Source organism: Python bivittatus, unplaced genomic scaffold (genome assembly GCF_059951505.1).
Source record: "Python bivittatus isolate LINGU-HERP-01145 unplaced genomic scaffold, Pbiv_v1 ctg000340_np1212, whole genome shotgun sequence".
Classification (NCBI taxonomy): domain Eukaryota; kingdom Metazoa; phylum Chordata; class Lepidosauria; order Squamata; family Pythonidae; genus Python; species Python bivittatus.
The window spans coordinates 30,570,060-30,594,137 of record NW_028277056.1 but is presented as its reverse complement, the minus strand read 5'-3'; the positions used below and the strand labels follow the sequence as shown (position 1 = coordinate 30,594,137).

Below are 24,078 nucleotides of genomic sequence, written 5' to 3'. Positions count from 1 at the left end.
CACATGGAAAAAATAAGGCATGAAACCATCATAAGAGGTTTTTTTCTAAATATATTTATATAATTATTTTAGCTCAGTTTGTACTTATGTAATACTTAAGACTCCGGTCCTTTATATATAACTATATATGTATGTGTGTGTGTGTGTGTGTAATTACATCCAGTAGAATTTTTTCTTGGTAAATGTTTCAGTGAACTAATTTTGAAGATAATTTACACATAGCCATTTTTATAACAGTTTGTACATGCAGTCTCTAATCTTAATATATCTCATTCTGTGAATCTCTGTGTCTACTCTCCTCCTTTTCTACAGGAAGCAAAAGAAAGATAATAGGTTGAGTTTGAGTTTTGACAAACTTTCACCCAGGAATTAGAAATCTAACAGAAACCTTCTGAAGCAAAATGATGCCATTATGGACATCACTAAAAGACTAAGAGTAGTAATGCATAGAATCTGTAAGCATACATCACTCTTGTCTCAATACTTTGAATGAAACAGGGTATATCAAAAAGTGAATATTTGTGAAAGAGTACATTATTGAATGTTGTATATAAGAAAAAGTTGTTAACAACAGAGTATACTGGACATGCATACAAAACTATGTTTATTAGGAAAAGTGCTATTCAACACATTTTTCATCTTAAAAAGGCAAAAAAGGATGCATTCCTTTACATCCATCAGCATCTGCAGGCGGGGGGTCAAAAGAGGCAAGATAATTTAATTTGTATATTTGAACATTCATGCTAAGAATATACTATTCAAATTGTAATAAAGGAAACAATTACAGCAGCGCACACATCATTTCACACTTATCTGCATAGTTGTAACTACCTTTTCGACAAACAGCTACTACACTAATTTGAACTATTCTTCAGCTGAGTGATTCTTTCCGACGGACACTAAATTTACCTTCAAACATTCTGTGCCAGAACAGCCACATATCTTTTCTAGGTGTGAAACAAAACAGAGGCATTTCATGAGTTTTGATTCAACATCAGATCCAACCCCACTGTTTTGTTTTGTTCTTGGAATAGTTGGGCTGTTGCTTTGTAGCTCCTGCTTGGGGTGCTTATTTTCCCAGCCTGGCCAGTACAGCAGCAGAAACAGTCAAGTCGGTAGTTGCTCATGGTTTGGACTAGATAGGATGATGTGGGACTGGAATGTTACATACATGGGTGGTGAGGAGAAGACTGGTCGCAACTGCATGCCTGCCAGCCTAATTCATAAATTACTGCTCTTTTTTAAAAAAATTATTTCATGTGAGAAAATTAAAGTTCATCTGGGTGGTAGGTTGCAGTTGGAGTTCCTCTGTGTTGTACTTTTATTTTGCAGACAGGTAGCCTTACCTGTAAAAGAAAGCAGGTAACTTTTGCTAATGATGTTAAAACTGTGAATACAAAGGCTAATCATGATTGCTAATGCTGGTGAGAGTTTAAGTGTGGAGATTTACTAGCACAATCTTGAGCTTTCAGAACACATTTAAAGCACAAAATCTCTATGTTGGTTTGTGGAACTTTGGAAGTATTTTTATCAGGACTTACCACATAGTGTTCATTTCAATATGCTGTTATCTGATCTCTATATTTCTTAATCATTTTTTTTATTTTTTTATTTTATATCAGTATTTCAAATAAATAAAATAATTTTAGCAATTTCTGGTTGGACATTCTATTGTTTTAAAATTGATCATAATTTTTATTTTTAACTTTAAATTTCTTTTTTTTAGGCAGTGGTGATAAAAATACCTTTCCTTGCTTATCAGAATCTAACAAAAGAATCCAGACTTCTGAAAATCCTAGTGCACTGATCCACATCTCCATCTATTTCCTCAAAGTCCTAAAGTAAGTATATCCAAACTTTAAAATACAAAGCATAAATATAATTGATTTGAAACTTATGAAAAAATGTAAGATAATCTATACAACTTTCAAATGGGTGATAGTTGACCTGGCATGTTTTGAATGAAACAGGAATTCATTGCTCCAAAAGGCATTTATAATCTTCCTTCCATTCTCAGAAATATAAAACATGAGAATTAATTCTGCTTCAATTAGATCTCATCAGGAGTTTTGTCCTGGGAATCAGTTTTTAAGTAAAACTAAATTTATCCAGATAAGAGTAACAAAGGCAAGATGCATGCAGATCTCATTAAGTAACAAACAGAGGAGCGAAAAATGTTCACATTGCATATAAAGTAAATTGGCAGACTTGAATCAATAGGCTCAAATTATAAGAAAGGAATTTTGACTAACCTTTGGAAGAAGCTTGGAGTAATGGATGTTGTTAATAGCTGACTTGATTCAGCTATTCAGAAGGCAGTGCATTCTCTTTCCTCAGAGATGTTTAAGAAAAGGATGGATGGCTACCCACCATGGATGGCATAGCATATGATTTAGGCATCAGTAAGGTGTTGGACTAAATGTGTTTTGATGTGTCTTTCAATTTAATGGTTGCATTATTCCATCAAACTAATCAGGACTTCAGGACTTAGTCATTAACTCAAAAGGTTGCTTAAATCTTTTTTTAAAAGTTTCTTATACTGATATTATAAATGGATTAAATCCAGTGGGAATGGTATGGCTTTTGCTGAAATGTGTCTACTCATTTACAGTACTAAATGTGTCTACTCATTTACAATACCAATGTCCCTCTTACCTACTTAAATGCATAGTGTCTTCAGAAAAGCTGCTCCTGATAGCTGAGGCCTCTCCAGATCCCAATAGGATAGAGCATGGAGAATTGTGGTAAATCAAGACAACTGGCAAAATGAAGGCCCTGATCTGCATGAGGGGAACTACTTTTAGCCAAGGCAAGAGTAGACCACATCTGAAACAGGGCTGCATGCTCTCAAATAAAAATCTGTTATCTGATTTATTCAGTCTAGTTCATGCAAACCACTTGTTATTCTTTTTTCTAATAACTCCATCTGGTCAGACAAGGAGCATGACCAGATCCACTGCACTTCCAGTGGTCAGCTGCCTGGGTACTTCTGGGCAGTCCTCACCCCACACAGAGGAAGTGATAGGTCTTGACAAGCCCAGGGTGCCTGAAAAGTCCATGGCACCCAGTAATACTGCATTTCTCTTCCTCATCCTGAAGATCTCATCCAGCAGCTGCAATTGGGCAATTCTGTAGTCTTCGTTATGATGGGCCACACTGGCAGCTCCCTCTGTTTCTCCCACAGCTTTTTTCTAATCCAGCACTCCATAATCTTCCAGCTGTTGTTGCCACCAGCTCCTCAGATCACATCTGCACTGTGCCTCTGAATAGCCCAGCCATGTGACTATAGAAAGCTCAGAGGCTATTGCTGTTGCCACCCCACCCCCACCCCGCAATTCTTCCTATCACTCACATTGGCTACTAGTTTTGCCTAATTTAGTTAATACTGATGCCCAAATCCTTTTTTATTACACACACACACAGAGCCCATGCCTATTAAACTGATGCATTTCTGTTGCGAAAATTGGCAGCATAGATTTCCTGCCATCTTGGATGACCACATACAAACCATAGAAAAACATACCCTAAAATAGGCCTAAAATCTATCTATGTGGTAGCCAGGAGTGGAAAACAACTCGATGGCTCATAATCCCTGCCCCACCCCTCACCCGCCCCACAAGGCTTGAAAAAAATATTCATTGGTGCTGTATTGAATGAACGAGGATTGAATTCCAAAACAAATATGTGGAAATAATAGTGAATGGACTGAGTGGAAGGGAATTGTGGTTAGATGGAGTTGATAAAGCTGATAAAGAACAAGAGGCAAAGGGTGAAGCAGTCCATGAATGTGGGGGAACCAAGGACGGCTTGCAAGATAGAAAAGTATGCAGAGATGCAGTCAGTAGTGTTGATGTAACTTCACTTTCTTTTATTTACTATTTGTTACTCCTTTTCTACATTTTGCAAAACATTGCTTATTCCAAAAGGGACTAGTGGGATGCATATGTATGTATATATGGGCACTATATTTAGCAGAAAGGGGAGAAAACAAAGTTCATTAGGCTTCTAAACAATATTGAAAATAATGGATAAATAGCACCGAATGGATAGGGAGCACTTCATTTACCAAAGTTTATTGTTGTTCAATTTTTTTCTTTTGTATTTTTAGACATAATAAACTGACAATTTTATGCTCAGTGGCTATTTTGGGAAAGCCATTTCAAGGGGATTTAGAGTTACAGGAAACTGCAGGAGGCAGAAGGGAAAGTTCTATTGTATAAATGTATGGAACCTATTTCTGTGAAGTTGATTTTTGCTCTCTAGCATCTGCAGTTATATGATTAATAAGTAATGCTCCCTTTGTTTTCAATGTAGTTGCAGTATAATAAAACTGCTTCTGATTTAATTTAATATCTTAAAAATATTCTGATACTTTTATTTTTACAAATGTCATTTAGCTAAATGGGCAAACAACCATATATGATGCAAGTCTCCTTTTAAAAAAATCAGTTCATGAATTAAATATATAGTTTATCTCATGACCCATGAATTTTGAGATTTGATGAATCATCATGCATTTTCTGTAGAACAGAAAGAAGCAGTATCATCTTAACAAAACCATAACTACTTTTTTTTTTTCTACTTTTAATTGGAATATTTTAAACAAGTAGACATTAGCTCATAGTGTCCGTAGTCTTTATAAACCTATGACTATTGTCTGCTCCTAAGTGAGACTTTTGGAAGAAACATTTATTTTGCTAAGAAAACACTTCCTGTATTCTGTATCAGAGAGAGAGACAAGGAGAACATGTTGGAAGAGAATTACAGATAATTTTCTTTTCAGATCCATTTCCTGCTTATTTTATGAAGTCAGGCCTAAATCCAAGTAAGTTCAATGCACTTTACTCCAAATATGCTATACCTTTTTTTTAAATCATAAGCTTTTGTAAATTAAAAGTGATCCCAAAAGATGATCCCAAATAATAACAGAAAAGAAACAACATATATCTTAGGCAACAATCCTACAGAGAATAAACTCCAGTGACCATAGCGCCTCACTCCGTCCCCATAGAGAAGATCCACCATCATTTGTCACCTTTCTCCTGTTCCAAAAATTATGCCTCCCACTTCCCTACGATCAACAAGGACAGGTCTTAAATAATTAAGGCTTTGGTGTTTTATTAGAGGTCTTTAACCTTAATATAAACATGCATTTATAGAAATGTAAATGTGTGTCCTGGTTGATAGAGCAATGAGGGTGAAATACGTTGTTTTAATGGGCTGCAAAACCAATATAACTTCACAATAATTTGGGCTATTTTCCTGTGGTGGGATTGGTTGACGGTGTTCTATAAACAGATTGACAGTTGAGGTCCAGCAGCTATGGGAATTTGTTAAATTATGATCATTTGTTTGGCTTCATCCAAGGGCATTTCCACATTGCCACAGCTTCTGCTTTTCAATTCCTGAAAAGCAATTTAAAAGCTATTTATTTAATTTTTTAGTTAATGCCCACCACAGTTGAGCAGACTCCTGGCAGTTTCTAACATACCTATAAGCAATACAATAAAAAATCCGCAGGATACTAAATAAAGAGAAATTTTTTAAAAAAAGAACACAATAAAACAGCCATAATAAAGAGATGAAACAAAATGAAGATAAGCAATCAGCAGTTAACATATAACAAATTACAGAACTAATAAAATAAATGGCAATACTTCACGCCCAAAACACTTTCCAGAATAATTCTGTTTTTAATAAATGAGGAAAGTCAGAAACATGGAAACTGATCAAATTTCCAGGGAGAAGCTATTCCAGAGTACAAATGTAGCAACAGAAAAGCAGCATCTGAGGGACAATTAACAGGTTCTCCCAGAACATATGAGCCCAGGCAGGTCAAAACTGGTTATAGTCCTGCCACAGCCCAGATCTTAGGTGTCAGGTGCTCATGTTGATCTGTATCAGCCAATAACTTTTCCATAATGAACCAGCTGATGCTTCCAGCTGGTTTCAAAAACAGCTGCATGTAGAGTTCATGGCAATAATTCAGAGTGGTGATGAGGGCATAAGCAAGATTTTTGCCCTTCAGGGAAGGTTGCAATTAGTGCACCAACCAGAGCTGAACAAAGATTCCATTGACCCTAGCTTAAAGCAGTAGCCATGAGTTCAAGAGGACTTCCGAATCATGGATCTGCTCTTTCAAGGGCAGCATTACTCCATCAAGAGACAACACCAGAGATGTCATAAATAAATAGCAATTCCATCTTGCTCGAGTTCAACTTCAGCCTATTCTGTCCTTTCCGAACCCTCATAGCCTCCAGATGCTGGATCAAGACATTGACAATATCTCTTGTGCAGCCTGAGGTAGTGATGTATAATTGGGTATCATCAGCATTATTGATGATATTGAACCCTGAACTGGTGGATCACCTCATTCAGTGATTTCACATAGATGTCAAAGCAAGGAAGAAAGAACCAACTCCTATGACACTCCATAAGAGAGCAATTTCTCTTCCCCCACTAATGAACAGCAACCAAGAGAACCAAAAGGATAGTGGGATAAACTTCCCCTATTCAAGTTCTGACAAAGATCATCCCTAAGAGCAACATTCCTATCTTTGTCCCATGCTGAGGCCTGAACCCTGACTGAAAAGACTCCTAATAATCTACTTCCTCTCTGGTGTTCTGTAGCTGTACCCTAGCCACAGTTTGACAACTTTCCCAATCACAGGAAGTTAGAGATAAGGTGATAGTGTCCCACACAGATGGAACTAAGGAGTGCCTTTTCAGGAAGACATATTCCATGGCCTTCTTCAAGTCAGGTGCAAAGGCCCTTTATGTCCAGATCACTACACATCTGTCCTAAAGCAAAATGATATCCATTTTGTGGCTTTCTCTGTGCATGGGGCCTGAGATCACTGTGGAGGCCATTCCCTCGCCCCAAAGAACATGGAATTTGAAGCTTCCCAATAAGCTCAAGACCAGATCAAACACCTCAGGAACACATCCTGCTGGACAGCAGGGCAGCCAGTACACTAGCAGATGTCCAGCTTGTCCTTATGGCCCAACTTTACATATAGGGATTCATATTCCATTCTCTCAGGAGCACAGTCCCTGATTGGAGGTAAGGTATCTTTAAAGATCAATGCCACCCCTCTCCTCAGCCCTGGCAGTGACACTGTTGAAGGAGCTGAATCTCAGGAAGGCAAATGTCAGAGTGGGAGATGTTCCTGGCTTCACCCACCAAGTTTCAGTGATATATGCCAGGCCCTTATGCTTAGCTACTATGTTTAACCTTGGGACCATTACATCTTCTTATGTGCCACGGAGCAACTCCCCCTGCCACACAGTAACAGGGTCTTATTGCACAAAGGTCACCACCAATCCTCCCATTAGGACCCAAGAATGAGGCCACTGCAGAATGATGGCAGATGGTATCTTCCCTGAAATAGCAAGTATGTGACTCACTCTGTCTGGGATCATCTTCAAATCTACTAGTTCACAACAGTGAGAACAAGGAGTGAAAGTTGCTACCCCACCCAAGCTGCTGAGATCCTGCAGTAACAAAAATCTTCTGGTCTGGCATGTATCATGGAGACTTGGTTGGGTGAGGCCAGAAAAATAGAACTGCTTGTACTCCCCCATCAACAACCTTTTTTTTCATGTTGTGGCATTTGTCTAGTCATATGCAAAAAAGAAAAAAGAAAAAAAATCTGCAGCAATTCTAGAAGGCGGGACAGGGCAGTTTCACAGAGGGTAGAAAAAAACTCAAAATGGCAGCCACCCAGTTGAAGCCTACCCCTCTTTTTAAAGGGCTTTGCATGTGCAACACACATAAGGAGTGGAGATTCAGTTATGTGGTGGCAGTTGCCATCTTGACCTATCTGACTCTCACCCACCCACAGATGCACCTGAAGGGAGGCCTACAAAGCCACTAAGCTGTCTTTTCCTTTAAAAATAGTGCTAGAGCAGCTGAAGCAATGGTGAGAAAAGAATTGCTGCAAATGGGACATGGATGATCTATAAGCTCCACAGAACCACAGCATTTCAAAGAAAAGGTTAGGTTGACTTTGGTTTCAGATATACTGAAGTAGATCCAGAAATAAATCAGCTCAGTGGCATCAAAAAGGGCCAGAGCTGTTTTCAAACTAGTGCAGAATCATTATGTGAAATCTAAGTGTAAAATGTTATTCTTCTCTCCCTCCCTTTCTCTCTCTCCAGTTTTAAAAAAGACAGCTGAATGCATTATTGTATATCTAATGCTGTTTGGATAAAGAGACATCCACATGACTGTGGTAGAAGCTTATTGTGTAAATTGATAATTTACACAACTGCAATGAAGTGATGGGTATAATTGACATTGCAAACCTCTGTAAAAGAAGAAAATTCTTCAGTTTTATACTACAGCAGGGCTGGCTGCCATAGAAAAAATCCACAGGAAACCTTCTGGGGGCCTGTTAGGATTTAATAAGGATAAGCTTTGAATCCTCTGAATCAAAAACTCATTCTTCCATAGACATATCTCTGGAATGAGACAAATATATCTATTAAAATCAGTCTCCCTTAAGAAATTGAGAACATGCTGTTGATAGGAATTTATCCCAGACCCAAAGCTGCTAATGCAAGTTCCATCTTCTAATCTTCCAAAGTTCTGTTAGTGTTTCGGCTTAATATTCTCTGCCAAGTCCATTTGTATCCAATCAAAATTCTGATCTTCAACCAAAAGCAACACTGGGTTTGTCTCTGCCAAAAGCAGGAGACTGCTCTTTTGGATTTCCTGCCTCTAAATCCCACCCACTTCCCTCAGAAGCAGACATTGCTATGTTGTGTTCGATAAATAATTACAAGGGATGTGTTAAATCACCCATCCCCAATCTAGTGCCCTCCAGATGTGTTGGACAGAAACTCTTATCATTTGTCAACTGATGGCTTAAGAATTATGGGAGCTGAACTCCAACCCAGGTTTGAGGACATAAGGTTGGGAAAGGCAGCAGTGAAAGCTGATAAGCTAGGGGAAAGGAGATAGGTAGCTTTAATTAGAAAATAGAACTCTCTGAAAGTATTTACTGTGGCAAAATTAGGACTGTTTAACAGTCCTTAAAAGCCTAATTTTTTTTTTAACAAAAAAAACCTATCATGTGAAAATATTAGTCTAAGTGAAGGATTTAGATTTTCTACTAAAGCAATGAAGTATTTTAAGAATGTGCTTGTATGAGTCTCCATTTCTCCTGTCTGTCCTGGATTCCTTTGCTGCAATCCAGGGTAGAACTGGTCCTACTTTACCATTATTAAATGGCTATAAAAGGGATTTTGTGGGAAAATATGTTTTAGAAATTATTGAAACTCAAGGCAAAAGAAATACATTCAAATATGCCACAAATAAAGGACTATGTAATGAGCACTCTTGTTTCAAACCACAAAGTGAGGGGAAATATGTAAGGGAAACTCAAAGGTACTTGCTAAGCAGGTTGGTTTTAATTATGGCATAATAAAGACAAGAATTTGTCCATTTAGTGTCAACTATTAGAGTTTTGTCATGATCTCTGATGAATAGGGGCCATAGCTCAGTGATGGTATATGGTTTGCATGATGCAGTTCCTGAGTTCAGTGAGCTGTATCTAACAGTTCAAAAGAACAAGTGATAGAAAATTTGCATATGAGTAGACAATAATGAATTTCCAAACCAGCTTCATGAAATTTATGTATTTATTTATTTATTAAATAACTTGTATGCCATCTCAGTCATTAAGGTAAATTTAGGTGGGACTACCCCTGAAGTTGGTTTAGAAACCTCAGTTAATGTAGAGGGTCATCTCAACTTGAGATCAGAATGAATGTAATCCTGCATGAGAATATTCAATTATAAATGACTAATTTACACAAATCTTTCTCTGTTGTCTGGATTTCCACTTAAGTAAAATCCCATGATGTGGGACAGAGGATTGTTCCAGGCTGACATTCTTCAGATTTAAATTTGAAAAAAGAAGTTTGAAACTTTCAATCTGTGGGATGATCGTTGAATGTATGTCAAATTTCCTTTTAGGCTTGATTTATTTCTTAAGCCTAAAATTCTGTTTGACCAAAGAGTCAAGAGGGATTTGAATTAAGCCTAATCATCTCTTGAAACATGAAGGAGAAACTTTGGACTAAAAAGGCAGTAATAGTGCAATGCCTGCCTAGATGGGGGGTAGACACAAATTCCGCTTTCCCTCTATTACAAACAGCAGTGTTCTCCCTTGAGCTTCCACATGAACTTAGAAGTGACAGTTTCAAGAAAAGAGCTCAAAGTTTACTTAAGCAGTTTCTCTCATTCCTCACTTTGTTTGAGAAATGTCGCTAAATAAGTAATGGGCAAGAAAAGGTCCTGGCTCAGAGCCGGAGTAGTGACGCCTAAGTATGCATCATGGGTACTGAACAAAGTTCACAGTTTGCAGGGAAAGGTCATCAAGAATTCATGCATTCTTAGCTTCCTTCTTCAATCAAGAGGAATGCATCAGACCCAGTGCCTGATACTTTGAGGTTATTCTATTCCACAGCTCATACAGAATAGAGAGGATAAAGCACATGATGCAAGTATTAAAAGTCTTCTTTATGTGGTCTATCTCATGGCAGCCAGTCAAAAAATTATACAGAAAAAAAACACCAAGGGACCATTAGCTTTTATTACAACCGCTACTTTATTTAGTCATTTGAAGGGCACTTTGAATGGTTAAAAAATGTTTTCATGCTTTATTCTTTCTAGCAACCCTTAAAAAGATTGAAACTAACAAATGCATTTAGCACACAGGATTAGTGACAATGCTGCTGTGATTTAGATGAATTTAAAACATAAAAGTACAAATTTTCAGAGAAAGTTTATCAGACTGGCAAGTAGGATTCCCCAAATGAGCGAATGGGGCAGGGGAGCAAACTAAAGGGGGATATAAGACCTTTAATCTGAAGGTGAATTGCTGTACTTTCCTCGGGCTACCAGATTTGGGCTGCAAAAATCTAGACTATTAGACAGCAACAGAAAGATACCGAAATTGTAACTCTTTGCCACCATCTGGTGGTTCTTTGGATTTTTGCAGCCCTGGTCTGGTAGCCCCAGTCTCCCCAGTAAGGGTCACTGGCAGCATGGGAATGTGTCCTTAATATGTTCACAAAATATATTGGGGAAAGATGTTTCTCTTTGTATACTACTTGAGTCCCTGCTACTATGTGTGGCAATTCCTCCATAGATGTTCACTGGTATTAATGCCAGGTTTAATTGTATTTATTTTTAGATTCTTTTAATTGAAGAAAAATGGAATGCTGGCATGCTGCAATCAGAGCACCAGCTTCAAGCATAATGTGTTCTTCCAATAATGCCTCTGGATCTCCACCTTGGAAAATGAAATGGTGGGAAGTGGTAGCCTTGTTTGTCTAACTGCCAGAAAAAAGAGAGCTGAAAATGTAGAGAGCTTCCTAGGAAGCTAGAAAAGTTGATAGGGAGCAATCTTATTACTTTTTCATTTGATAAAAGCAGTATTTTGTGATTGACCATACCTGCCATGATAACCATTTGTGAGAATGCTAATAATACTCTCAAAATTCCAAATTTGCCCATAGGGTCAAAAAGGTTGGGGACTGCAGGCTTCTATAAGGGCCAATGCAGATGAAACAGGCAGGGACTTAAATGGGTCTTAAGACAAGGGTCTGGAGTAATATTTTCCTGTTGTCCTGTCCTCTGGGCAGCCCAGTCTGTGCTCATGGAAGGCACTGTAAGTCTGAATTGATTCAGTATAGGAGGGCTGTTACATTCAATTTATTTTAAGTAGCACAATTGTTTAACTGCAAGGTCATAAAAATGTCTCAAGATGTTTCTAAAACAGTATACTGGGATGTGATCAGCTGTAAACTTGATGTCTGTTTGGAGCATTAACAAAGCTAATCCCCATGCCAAAAAGATGAGGTCATGACAGCTCCACTCAATAGTCATTGCTTTAAAAAATGGTCCTGTGAATTTGCCTTTAGGGTCCTTCCCGCATTACACAATGCTTAAAAGAAAAGAATTCTTTTGAGAGAGAGAGAGGGAGGGAGGGAACATTCTGTGTATAGAATTCACGTTATGTTTTCAGTGTAGCAGTTTTGTAACATCTAATGTAACCAGGGGAGACTTAAACAGTTATTTATTTGACTTACCCAACTTGGGGTCCTCCAGATGTTTTGGGCTTCAACTCCCAGAATTCTCAGACACCATGGGAATTGGATCAAGACATCTGGAGGGCACTAGGCTGAGCAAGGCTGCTCTAGGACAATACTGTGGAGGTCATTTCAAGCAGGACTTCTGTGTGAAATTGAGTGGACCAGGGCTGCCATCTAGTGATCAGATTTCTGCAATTCAATAAATAGAAAGCCTGCCAGCAGAATACTCCACCTATTGGTAGTTTCATAACAAGAAACCATCCTATGGTTGGTCTAACTCAACCTGTGTTCCTGATCTTTGCATTTTCCCAAAGAAGGGCCATTCCTTTCCATTAAAATCTATAATGTTACAGCATTGTTACACCAGGAACTTCAGTTGCAGTCCATGCAGATGGTCTATTTTCCATTTCTACCTCCTCACACCTATGCTTGGCATCAATACTTCATTTCAGCTGGACACTAGGACACTGATATCTGTACACTTCTGTCCCTATTGCCTCTAGAAGTTTAATGTGCATTGATGAACCTTTTAACATCCTGGTGTTTCTGTATGCATTGTTTAGAATGGATTTTTCTTCACACTCTCTCCTCTATATTACTTGGAAAGGCTTCTGCAGTTCAGGCTTAAATAAAATACTCATATCTAGGCTCCAAAATTCCAGATTACCATTAAAAAGCTGGAGCAAATAAACTCTTTGTATCTCTTTACTGCCATCTAATGGTTATCAACATTTTGGCAGTATGGTTATGACACCTTCAGGCTTCTAAATTTGCAGCATCTTAGAAAGGCTGCTATATGGAGGATTGTGTCATTGTCCCATGACATGATAATTGCAGCCATTCAAAAGGATTTCTGCATGCAGACTTACTGCTTATAACACCATGGTTTTGGAAATGCTCTATCCAGGGGGATTCATTGACAAATTTTGCGATCAACCTTCCCTCAGTATCACCCATCCTTGAGCAAACTTTCAGAAAATATTTTTTTCTTTGGAAAGCTGCTAGACAAATGTAGACAAATACATGTAGACAGGTCATTCTTTTGTGGAAGGGGATGAAGGGATTTTTGCCAGTTAACCATCTGTGCAACCTCAGAAGTCCTGGAAGTGGGAGTCATGGACAGGGCAAAGAGCACTCGGCTACTCTTCAGCTTGGAAGCCACACACTTTTGATTGTGGTCAAGTATTTATAACTATTAGCAGCCTGAATCAATCCATTGCAGAATAAAAACCTCATTATTGAATGTTAAGGATTGTAATCTACCATGCTGGTCATGTCCATGTTCGTAGATACTTTTTTTTTTTTTTTTAATTTCCCTGGCTAGAGCTAAGAGAGAATGACTGGCCCAAAGTCACCCAGCCAAGTTTCAGTGCCTAAGGGAGGGCTAGATTTAGGGTTAGATTTTCAGGGCAATTTTAAAAACATAAAACAGTAATATGACATGGGGAACAATAAACTGGCAAATGATTTCAATGTCTGTGAAAAAATGTTTTAACTTTAAGCAAGGATGGTTCCCATACATACAATACATCATGCAGCAGGGTGAATATAATCACTTACAGTTTGGCTTCTAAGGGGGCCTAAATGTCTACAATATTGTAAATTAGCAGATGTATTAAAAAAGGGAAGTTAGAAACCCAATAGTTCTTTTTTATTTTATTTTATTTTATTTTGGTATTTTAACTCTTGTTAAAATTGTTTTTTAATTGCTTATATTTTTTTCCTTTTATTAACATAAAATATGTACATTGAGTAACAATACAATGGAGATTTTAACACCAAGTGATCAGCTCAAGACCAAAACCTTTATTGTACAACAAATACTTTGATGCAATCTGCAATGGTTTTCTTTTTTCCTAATGTTATACTCAACTCTGGATGAAAAATTGCAATATCAACTTCCTAAATTATCATTAATATTGATAGAATACTTCTTTCTCCTTTTTCTCTTTCCAATACTCTAAGTTACCTAAGCAAAAGAATGTCAATAATTTTCAATTAATACTATATAAATATCATTGTATCGATACAATGTAACAATAATTACAACAATGTATTAAGATTTACAACAACATAATAACTCACCATAGGGAAGAAAATTAAAATAATCAATAAAATAATCAGTAATATGTCACAATTAACTGTTCAGGATTGATTCAAGATTTACTATTGGCAAATTATATCTGCATCCATCTGCTGCATTTTAGGGACACCATGCACTCCGTTTATTCTATGATTCAATGAAAAGCTGGCATCCTTCCCCTATTCAGAAGATTCAAATGTAAAAGAAAAGAAATGTGTGTATGTATGTATGTATGTAAATAATGTATATAAATGTAAATAAATATATATTTATTTTTTTTAGAAAAAAACTGTAATTTGCCAAACTGGAATCTATCAAGTCACAGGCTAGTATAGAATTCATCTAATCTATTAATGCCCTGTTCAGTCAAGATAGTTCCTGGTTCAAAAAAAATTGCATTTAAAAATGTGTATATTTAGAAAAGTCTTGCTCATAAAAGGTGAACATTTTAGAAAATTGTTTTTAAAACAAATTAAAAGATAGCAAATAAAACTGAGTTTGCACTAAGCACATTAAAGCCGAATTGAAGAGATTAAAATGTTGCAGCAGCAGTCAGCTGGAATAGCATTGGGCGGGGGGGGGGGGGAACTTTCATAAGCTAAACCCCAGGGCTAAAAGCACAGCAGACCATAAAATTGTAAAGCCTGGCAAAAGAAAAAAGTCTTTGTGCTCAAAAGACATCAAAGTAAGAATCAGGTGTACATCTAAAAGGAGCTTTTATGGAGTGGAATATACATGAGGCATATGTAAAATGTTATGTATGAAATGGTATGGTTTTACAAAATACATACACAAATGCACTCAGGGAATTGACCAGCCGGACAATCCAGGATGTCAGCAGTTCAAGAGATCGAAAAAGAGCCTGTGGGCCACCATCAGATGCCTCAAAAGGCATTTCAAAAAGCTGCCTTATGCCTGAAACAAAGACTGAGGCTTCCTTAATATACTGTGGCTGAGTTCACACATTATGTTATGCTATGGCTTGTAGAACAAACCACAGGTAGGATCATAAACTGATCTAAGGTTTAGTGGCTGAGGCACAAATCAAAGGTATGCAACTTGCAATCTTTTTAACTATGACCTAAGGAAAATGTGCCAGGGCCATGGTCCAAAATGTACAAGGTACACTGCCTAGTGAACAAATGTTTTCCACATTATGGCCTAGCACACTTTGTTAATTGGGTCTGCATGTGATCATTAGCTCATCACTAGCTGTTTTGTGAATGACTATTTCTGTTCAGTGCCAGGACAGGAGCATTGCCAAAGGTAGCAATAGACTTTGGCTTTCAAATTTAGGGGGAACCACCATTTGCTTAGTCTTTTAATGCTCGGTGACACCAAAAATACTTGCCGCTAACAAATAAATTCCATCTGCAACCCCCATCTTAAGACTGGAGATGAATTTCAGACCTCATGGCAGTTAACATCTGACCCTGTTTTGAGATGGTCTTGCTTCTTCCTCATCCCCTGATTTTTTTTGTGACTGACTTCCTGATTTAAAAAAAACAAAAAAAATAGAGCATCCTTTTCGGACACACTGGTGTTCCCAATAGAGGGAATATCCAGTTCTGGATGTTTTGTTTTCTCTGATGGCTCATAATGGCTATGCCAGTAGACAATCAGTAGTAAATATCTACTCCACCTATATCTCATTTCTCTCCTTGTAAATAATCATCTCTTGGATTAATCATACACTTGACAAAATGGACAGCATCTTGCAACAAGACTGCTTGTTGTTTAAAAAGACTGGCACTGTGCTTGAAAAAGGCAGTTTGCAAGATTATATGCCACAGAACATAATCAGATGGCTTATTTTAATAATTCAGTACAGTGTTTATTTATTTTAAAAATGTGCAAAACTTTAAACGGAACCTGAAATCCATAAAGTGAACAAATAATGGTATTATTTTCAACGTTATTTTCATAAAATTTTCAAGGCAGCCCTTGGAATAAACAAGTCAAAAATGGTTTTCCCTTAAGCCAAACCCTTTATTTTTTATTTATATGGCTTGCAAAGCTGGGCTTTGAAAAACCTGGCCCAATAAACTGCATTTTGTCTGAAGTGATTCCCTCCCAAAAATATGTTTTATGAGAGTTCTTATCCCTTTGAACTGAGAGAACCTGAAAAGCACGTTTTCATCATAGGATTGACTAGCTTTTGCTTGGACTGTGGTTTTATTTGCAGGATCTTTGACTCCAGTGGTCCCACTTATCTGGATGGGTTTGAAGAACAGTAAAAAAACAGTCAAAGGGAAATGATGTTAGTTGAACAGAAAATAATGTATATCATGATCAACCTAGCAAACATAGAAGCATCAAATCCCCCTCAACAAACCTTTTGGTTTTAGGGAAGATTTGGCAGGACTAGTTTCTGGTTTAACATTTCTTTGCATACAGAGGGAATCATTTTTCATTTATTTCAGTCATGCTTTTTTTTTTCCTGTCCTGTTTAGATTATTCTTGCTAGATTAAACTAAATGCCCTCTCGTTTGGCTTTCAGTTTGACAATGGCTTGTGCCCAGTATCCTCTGGTGGGCCCCCTCCTTTCTTGATGGGCTCTGGAGAGGCAGCTGGACTAATAGTAGCAATAGACAGATGAGCAAAGTGGGGCTATCATTGGTTCCTTACTTTAGATAGGAGGGGATTCAACCTGTTTTGTATGAAGTTGCACTCCTTGGGGGAAGGGTTGATCCTGGATCCACCACTAGCATTAAAGGCTTAAGTGGCTTATAGTGTGACGCACCATTATCAGCTTCAGCCCTTTATGCAGAAAGATAATCAAGCCAAGCAGATCCACGCCCAGATGAGCTCTTGCTGGGATCTTGCAATGCATCAGTGGACAGTCCATGGTCTCTTTGCAAATGTAGCCCCCAGGTGCCTCTAAGATCATGCCATGGCAGTTCAGTGGCAAATTGCTAAATTTTCCACCATTTTTTTTCTTTTGCAAAAAATCTGAAAGTAAAAAGTCTGATAGATGCTTATCAATCTATCAATTCCCATCCTCTAGAATCATCATCATCATTATCATTACCATCATCATCATCATCATCATCATCATCTAATACCAGATTCACTGCAGCTTTTGGCTGCCCTGTAAAAGAATTATAAATGTGCCCCCCCCCCCAATCCATAAAAGGTTATCCTTGTATTAATATGTTGTATCTGGGACAGTCTCTGAAATCTCTCCCAAAACGTCAGTGCAGAAGAAGCAACAAGAGATCTAACTGCAGTGAACCATTATGAATATATGACAACAGTGCGGGCTTACTTATATTGGTTTTCTCTTCCCAGTTTGCTTCCTCGAATTTCCATCTGTGTTTGTAACCCCTGTGTCTGATGGTTGCTTTAATCTTGTCAGCTGCATTGTACTTTACAGTGTGACACTGGTGTGTGTTTACCCAGCTTTCAGTGTTTCATCTATGTGCCACATTCAATTATGCAGCATTACATAAATATAAAAAATGCATTTAATATCCCAACCTGTTCCAAATGATGACAAGTCAGGGACAATGTAAGAAATTGAAATGGCAGTTGGACTCAGCCTGCTGGTAGGGGTTGGTGTTCTGAGCTGAGAATAAGTAAGCAAATGAAATCCAGGGCAGAGCAGGTGTCTGCAGGGAGTGTTCTCCAGGTTGCAAAAGGCATTGCATGATGTGATTTTAGAACCTCCCAGGAAACAAGCTGAACACACAAAACCACACCTCATTGCCAAGTGTTTTCTGTCACTCCAGGTCCCAGCTTCCTCCTGCTGCGATGGTGATGTTTTGTACAAAGTGGCCAGTGGCCAATGGCATTACTGACTGATTAGCAGGGGGCTCAGTTTACCAGCTGAGTGGTTTTGAAGTCCTATCTGGTAATGCCTAATGGCTCTATCAGTTCACTGAGGATCCTGAGTGCTGACTCTGGCCCTGTAGTTAGTTATGTCAATAAATCTGGGTATAAAATGTCATTGTTATATGACTCAGTACAATTCAGATGTACATTTATCACATACCCTGGGTTAGGATTTAGAGAAAATTAATTCTTGCATGAATTCCTAAGATTCTGAATTAGAACAGAACTTTCTCTGTGAATTAATTAGATTTCAGTGGTAGAATTTCATAATAGGTAGCTGCTGTTATTTGACACCGAAATTAGTTTTTGATCTATTAAATGACAGTTTTTCCTGTTAGTACCTTATATTTCTCTTAGTCTGGAAGCAGGCCTATCAAAGTAATACACTGTTTTTTATATGCTATGAGAACGTGTTGGAAAATATTTTTCCATATCTGTTCTCCCAAGTCCATGCTGTGTTACAAAAACCTTAGAGACTTCCCCGGTTTTATATCACCAGATGTGTTGAAGTCAAGACCTAAGCCAGCTAGGGATCATGGAAATAGTTCATCTCATTTGTAAAGTGCCACACTGGAGAAAAGTCCATTAGAGATTGTGTTCATAGACTACATAAACTCAGACCCAAACCTCAAAAGACTACATAAACTCAGACCCAAACCTCAAAAACCTTCACACATCATGCTAAGGCACAATAAGTTTGTTTGATTTGGGTTTGGGCAACATGCTAACTCAGCCAGAGAGTGTCCTAACTCTTTTGTGAAATGCTTAGCATTTATGATATATTAAAATAATCAACTGATTTATGCATAAATAATTGCTTCCACACCCATCCCATATATGCATTATCTTTATAAACAATACTGTCTACTCCTTAAAATTCTAAATTAGATAATATTTAGCAATAGGGCATAATAGCACATAAAGGGCACTTACCATTTAAGCCACTCCTGTCCTGTAGTCATGCTAATTTGACTCAAAGTTCCAAAATATTCCTATTTGGTCTGAGATACTCTGGTACCAGCTTGCAACACATTCAGTCCAAACTGCAGGCTACTACATTCTCCCACTGGACAATTTATCTGTTGCCATTCCCTCCTACCTTTCTCTTCCAGGAAGGCAAATAAAAATCTCTTTCCTTCCTATGGGTGGGTCTTACTGGATATATATACTTTTATGTGTGTGTATGTGTGTGTGTTGGTGTTGGTGTATACACACACATATATAAATAAGATATATAAAAGCTAAATTGAAAATAGGTATACAAAGTTAAAGCATCAAAATGCACATATATTCAGGCCAAACAAGCAGCTTAAAAAAAAAGTTTCTTATTGCTGTATTTCTTTCTAATGTTTTTCAAACCTGTACTTATTATGAGTTCTCTAATAGCTTAATGGCTCTAACTCTTGTCTTGTAAATATAAATTTGCTGGTCTGAAATATGGCATAAATGCTTTAAACAAAATGCTATTTTTCCCTGAGCTTCTTACTTTTCTCTATGCGTTTTCCCCCCAAGTCTAGAGGTGCACCATTTCACTATTTTTCCAGTCAGTTGAAAGCAAGGGATGAACACCCTTCTACCTCAGGTATCTGAAAAAAGAGTAAAACAGTGCACTGCTGGACTTTTTTTGCTTTTCATCAGAAAAGGGTTTTGTAGCCAGCAAGGCTAAGGGTACCCAAATCCATAGAAATCAGTGCAGGGGTTTTCAGGCTATGCTATTTTTAAAGTGCTTATAATTTTGTTCTTTTGTGAAATAATGTTAAATTTGTAACATAAAGTTCTCTCAAGTTTGACTCCTAGTGATTACATGGACTAATGGTTTGCCACCACTTTTTTGCCAGAATTCATTCATTTATTTTCAAATTCTGTCTTTTGTTGCTCAATTCCAAATGTCCTGTTATCTACCTTGAATCTTTCTCTTCGCTGTGCATACGAAACCTATTGAAAACTAAATCCCTCTGCCGCCATTTGTGTTCTTGATTTAAACTTATGTTCACCATGTTTTTGTTCTAACAATTCTCGAAAGATTAACCATTTTTCTTTACTGCTGTGTCTTTCCTATAAAATGCTTCTTGGGCTGAGACCCACAGAGGCATTTTCAGGCACAGTCTGGATTTATATCTATTCCATATTCTCAATATGGTAGGTAGATAACAGGACATTTGGAACTGAGCAACAAAAGACAGAATTTGAAGTTGAATTATGTAGAAATGATGAACATGTAATTGTCAAAATGTATAAACTCTTGTTAAAATTTGAAATGGAGGATGAACAAGTGAAAGAGTGTATGATAAAATGGGCTAAGAATGTTGGACATAACATGTTGTTGGAACAGTGGGAAAACATGTGGTTGGAAGGATTGAAATTCACATTGTTATAACTTAAAAGAGAATTTCTATAAAATAATGTACTGTTGGTATATGACTCCAGAAATATTAGCCAGAGTGTACAAGGGTACTTCAAATTTATGTTGGAAATGTGGGCAACACAAAGGGTCATTTTATCATGCCTGGTGGACTTGTAAAAAAGCCAAAAAAAATTGGGTTCAAATATATAGACTGATACAAACAATTTTAAAGGCTAAGATTCAACTGAAACCAGAACTTTTCTTGTTGGGATTAATGGACAGACAACAAGAAAAGAGCCGTGGAAGACTATTTGTATATGTGATCGCTGCTGTGAGACTTCTATACAGGTAGTCCTCACTATCCAACCACAATAGGCACCAGAATTTAGGTCACTAAGCAATTTGGTCATTAACCACATCAGAGCTGATTTTACCACCTTTTTTATGATGGTCGTTAAGTGAATCACTGCAGTTGTTAAGTGAATCACATAGCCATCACATGGTCGTTAAGCAAATTCAGCTTCCCCAATGGATATTTTTTGCTGGAATTTATTTAATGACATGATTCATTTAATTTAATTCAGCAGTGATTTGCTTAACAACCATCATAAAATACTTACAAATCACGATTATGTGATGCAGGGGTCATAAAGCACCTTTCCCAAGGCTGTTGTAACTCCATACAATTGTTAAATGAATGGTCATTAAGCGAGAACTACCTGTATGCACAAAAATGGAAAGACTCTGATATACCCACAGTGGAAGAATGATTGGTAAAGATGATGGAACTAGCAGAGATGGCAAAATTAAATTGTTTGCTTAGAGAAAGATCAACTATAATATTTATTAGTAAGTGGAAACCTCTTATGGACTTTTTGCTGAACAAAATAAAAATGAACTTGTGAGTTATGGGTCTGACGATTAGAAAGGGTAGCTTATGGAAGAAGGAAATTATGATGTAACCTTAGAGAGAGAGGGTAAAATATAAATGCATTTATAACCACTGTCAAAAGGATTGGAAGCCTTTTCTATTTCTATTTTCTTTCTTACTTATTCACTATTCTTTTTGTTTGTTTCTTCTCTAATATTGTATTGCTTTTATCTTGTTAAAAATGTCTCCAATACAAATTATATTTAAGAAAAAAACCAGAATGAGATGCCAAAAGCAGTGGGCAATATTCTCAGAGGTATTGTACTATACCTAGAGGAGGTAATGACTAATCACTTGAATAAAATAAATACCTATCAGAAAATAATGTAGGATGAGGGGTATGCAATAGTGAAGTAGAGATTATAAAGCTATTAGGTAAACTGTAAATCTCTCTACCCTCCAAAATTTGTCTGCTGTCTAAGAAGGCGGTAAGCTGACCAGTGATCACCTAATTACCTTTCTGAGATAGACTTGTTGCTTACAAAAATTTAGTATTTCCTCTTCCATTCCTCAACATGCATGTTTAAATCTGGTCTCTTATTGTTTGAATGCCAAATGCTTCTGCTTGTATGGGCCCAGAAGCTCTAGAGGTTCATTGAGGCCTAGAATGAGACTATCATTGGAAAATTCAGTTCAAAGCAGGTTACTCTACCTCAGGATCCAGAGTTGGGCTGAATCCAATGCAAACCTCTAGTTGACACCACCCAGAATTCAATATACTTAGTAATTTTGGTTAAATTATAATATGGGTTAAAATCTGGTTTATTCTACTCATGGTATTTTGGCAAAGTGAGGATTCAATTATTAAACCACTCAAAATATATGAAAAACATCTGTATCTGATTACATTTCAACTTTATTTTCAATTACAAAACAATAAGAACGCTTGAAAAGAAAACTCAGTTTTGCGTGTATCTTTGGAATTCTTGAAGCCCCATTATCTTCTCATCAGGACAGCAAGAAAAATTCCAAACAAAGGAATCTCAACAATTTATCATTTGACAACAGTATTGGTACTTGGCTAATAATGCCCTTTAGAAAGCCAAACAGAAATGGTTTGTTTTTCAGGTATGGAGCAGCCTGGTTGCTATTTGCAACTGTATATCTCAATGAATTCTGTGAACAAAACTTTGCTTTGACATTTTCACTCCTAGGTACTAGTCCTATGAAGTGTGATCAGCTGCTTATAAAAATATATTAAGACTATACAAGACCAGCTGAAGACACGTTGATGCCTGGGGCAAAGGACAAGATCGCATCACTTTTCATTCCACGTGCAAAAGTCCTTTGGACTGGTAGACAGATCTAACTTTAACACTGGCAGAGGGATCCTTTTCCACACTTGACAACAGCAGACTAGTTTAGGGTTGTAAAGCTATGTGGTACTCATAACTCTATCTTCTAAAAATGAAAAACACCCAGAATGTCTTAGAATATGTAGGAGACTCTCACTACTTCTTCTTTCTATCCAGTAGTAGGGCTGTATAGGAAATAGCATCTGTGCATTTTCCCCCCTTGGTTTACTTTGGAAAGCAAGAATGGGTTATAGATCAACTCTGAATGTCACTTTTTGGCCCATTCACAGCTTCCTCTGCCATTAGGGAAAGGATTGAGCAAACTTTTTCAGGTCAAACACCACACTTGGAACAGCATCCTGGGAATTTCAGTCCAAACATTTTCAGGGCCAGGACAACATAGTGGATGAGGCCAGGATGAAACTTGAATTTGCTTGAATTACATTTAAATATAATTAATTATAATAACATAATATAGAAGATTATTACTTCCCATGTATTACGTGATTTGTACCTTTTGTCATATTAATTACTATAAATTAGTAGCAACACTTGGAGAGATTCTGGGGAGTGTCCATGTACTTGGGCAGCAGATTGTCCTATTCTAAAACTAAGTAGGAATACAGACAAGAAAATGTTTATGTAGCTGAAATAAGAAATGAAGAATTTGTATAGAACCAATGTAGTAAACCTTTGGTTTAATGGACCTTGATTTAGTAGGTTTAAGATACAAGCAAAGGTTTGTTTTTTTAAGTTCACCTCATTTAACAGACAGTCAATTGAATTAAGAGTTGTCTGTTAAATCAAAGTTTTATTAATTTACTCATTTATATTTTTTATATAAATTGGCCCATCTCATGAATGGCTTTATAGGTGGTAAGCAGCACTTTGAATTGTACCCAGAACCTATGGTGCACTTACTAGTGCAGCTCACAGAGCATACCGAGGTGCACCCACAACTACCTGCACCACCACATTCAGAACCAGCTACAGCTTCCAAGTGGTCTTCAAGGGCAGCCCCATGTAAAGTGCATTGTAGTAATTCATTCAGGAGGTGACTGTGATGGAATGGAATTATGAAGGCCAGACTCAGGGAGAAAAACATTTTCTTTCATTGCCTGAGGCGAGAGGGAGAGATAAGAAGATAAGACTGGCACCTCCCTGAGGAATTCACAATGTTGTGGCTGGCATTACTTGGGAACTGGGGTTTCAGTCTGGGAAGATTCTTGCTAGAGGCTGTAGCTAATAAACATTGCTGGACTGAATTTACATGGTCTCCTGGAGTTCCTTGGGCTAGGCCTGACAGTGACCAAGGCATGAGTGATGAATAATGCCTCCCAATCCAGGAAAGGGCTCAACTGCTACACAAGACACAAATGCCCTCCTGGATACAGCTATCACCTGTTCCTTGAATAAGATCCATGAGTCCAGGAAGACCTCCAAAATGTGCACCAGTTCTGTCTGGGGCAGTGAGGCCCCAACGAGA

At 37.5% G+C, this 24,078-nt stretch overlaps 1 protein-coding gene across 5 annotated transcripts in view; it reads left to right on the top strand.

The window, feature by feature from the left end:
- COL8A1 (collagen type VIII alpha 1 chain) overlaps window positions 1-24,078 on the top strand; it is a 186,695-nt gene that overhangs the window by 146,513 nt on the left and 16,104 nt on the right. For 4 of the 5 annotated variants that reach the window (XM_088140785.1, XM_007425813.3, XM_088140784.1 and 1 more), the window contains exon 2: window positions 1,727-1,841. The gene's annotated coding sequence lies outside the window, so the exon portion shown is untranslated. Of the gene's footprint in view, window positions 1-1,726; window positions 1,842-4,783; window positions 4,826-24,078 lie in introns of all 5 variants that reach the window. The other variant, XM_088140787.1, reaches the window with a different exon arrangement.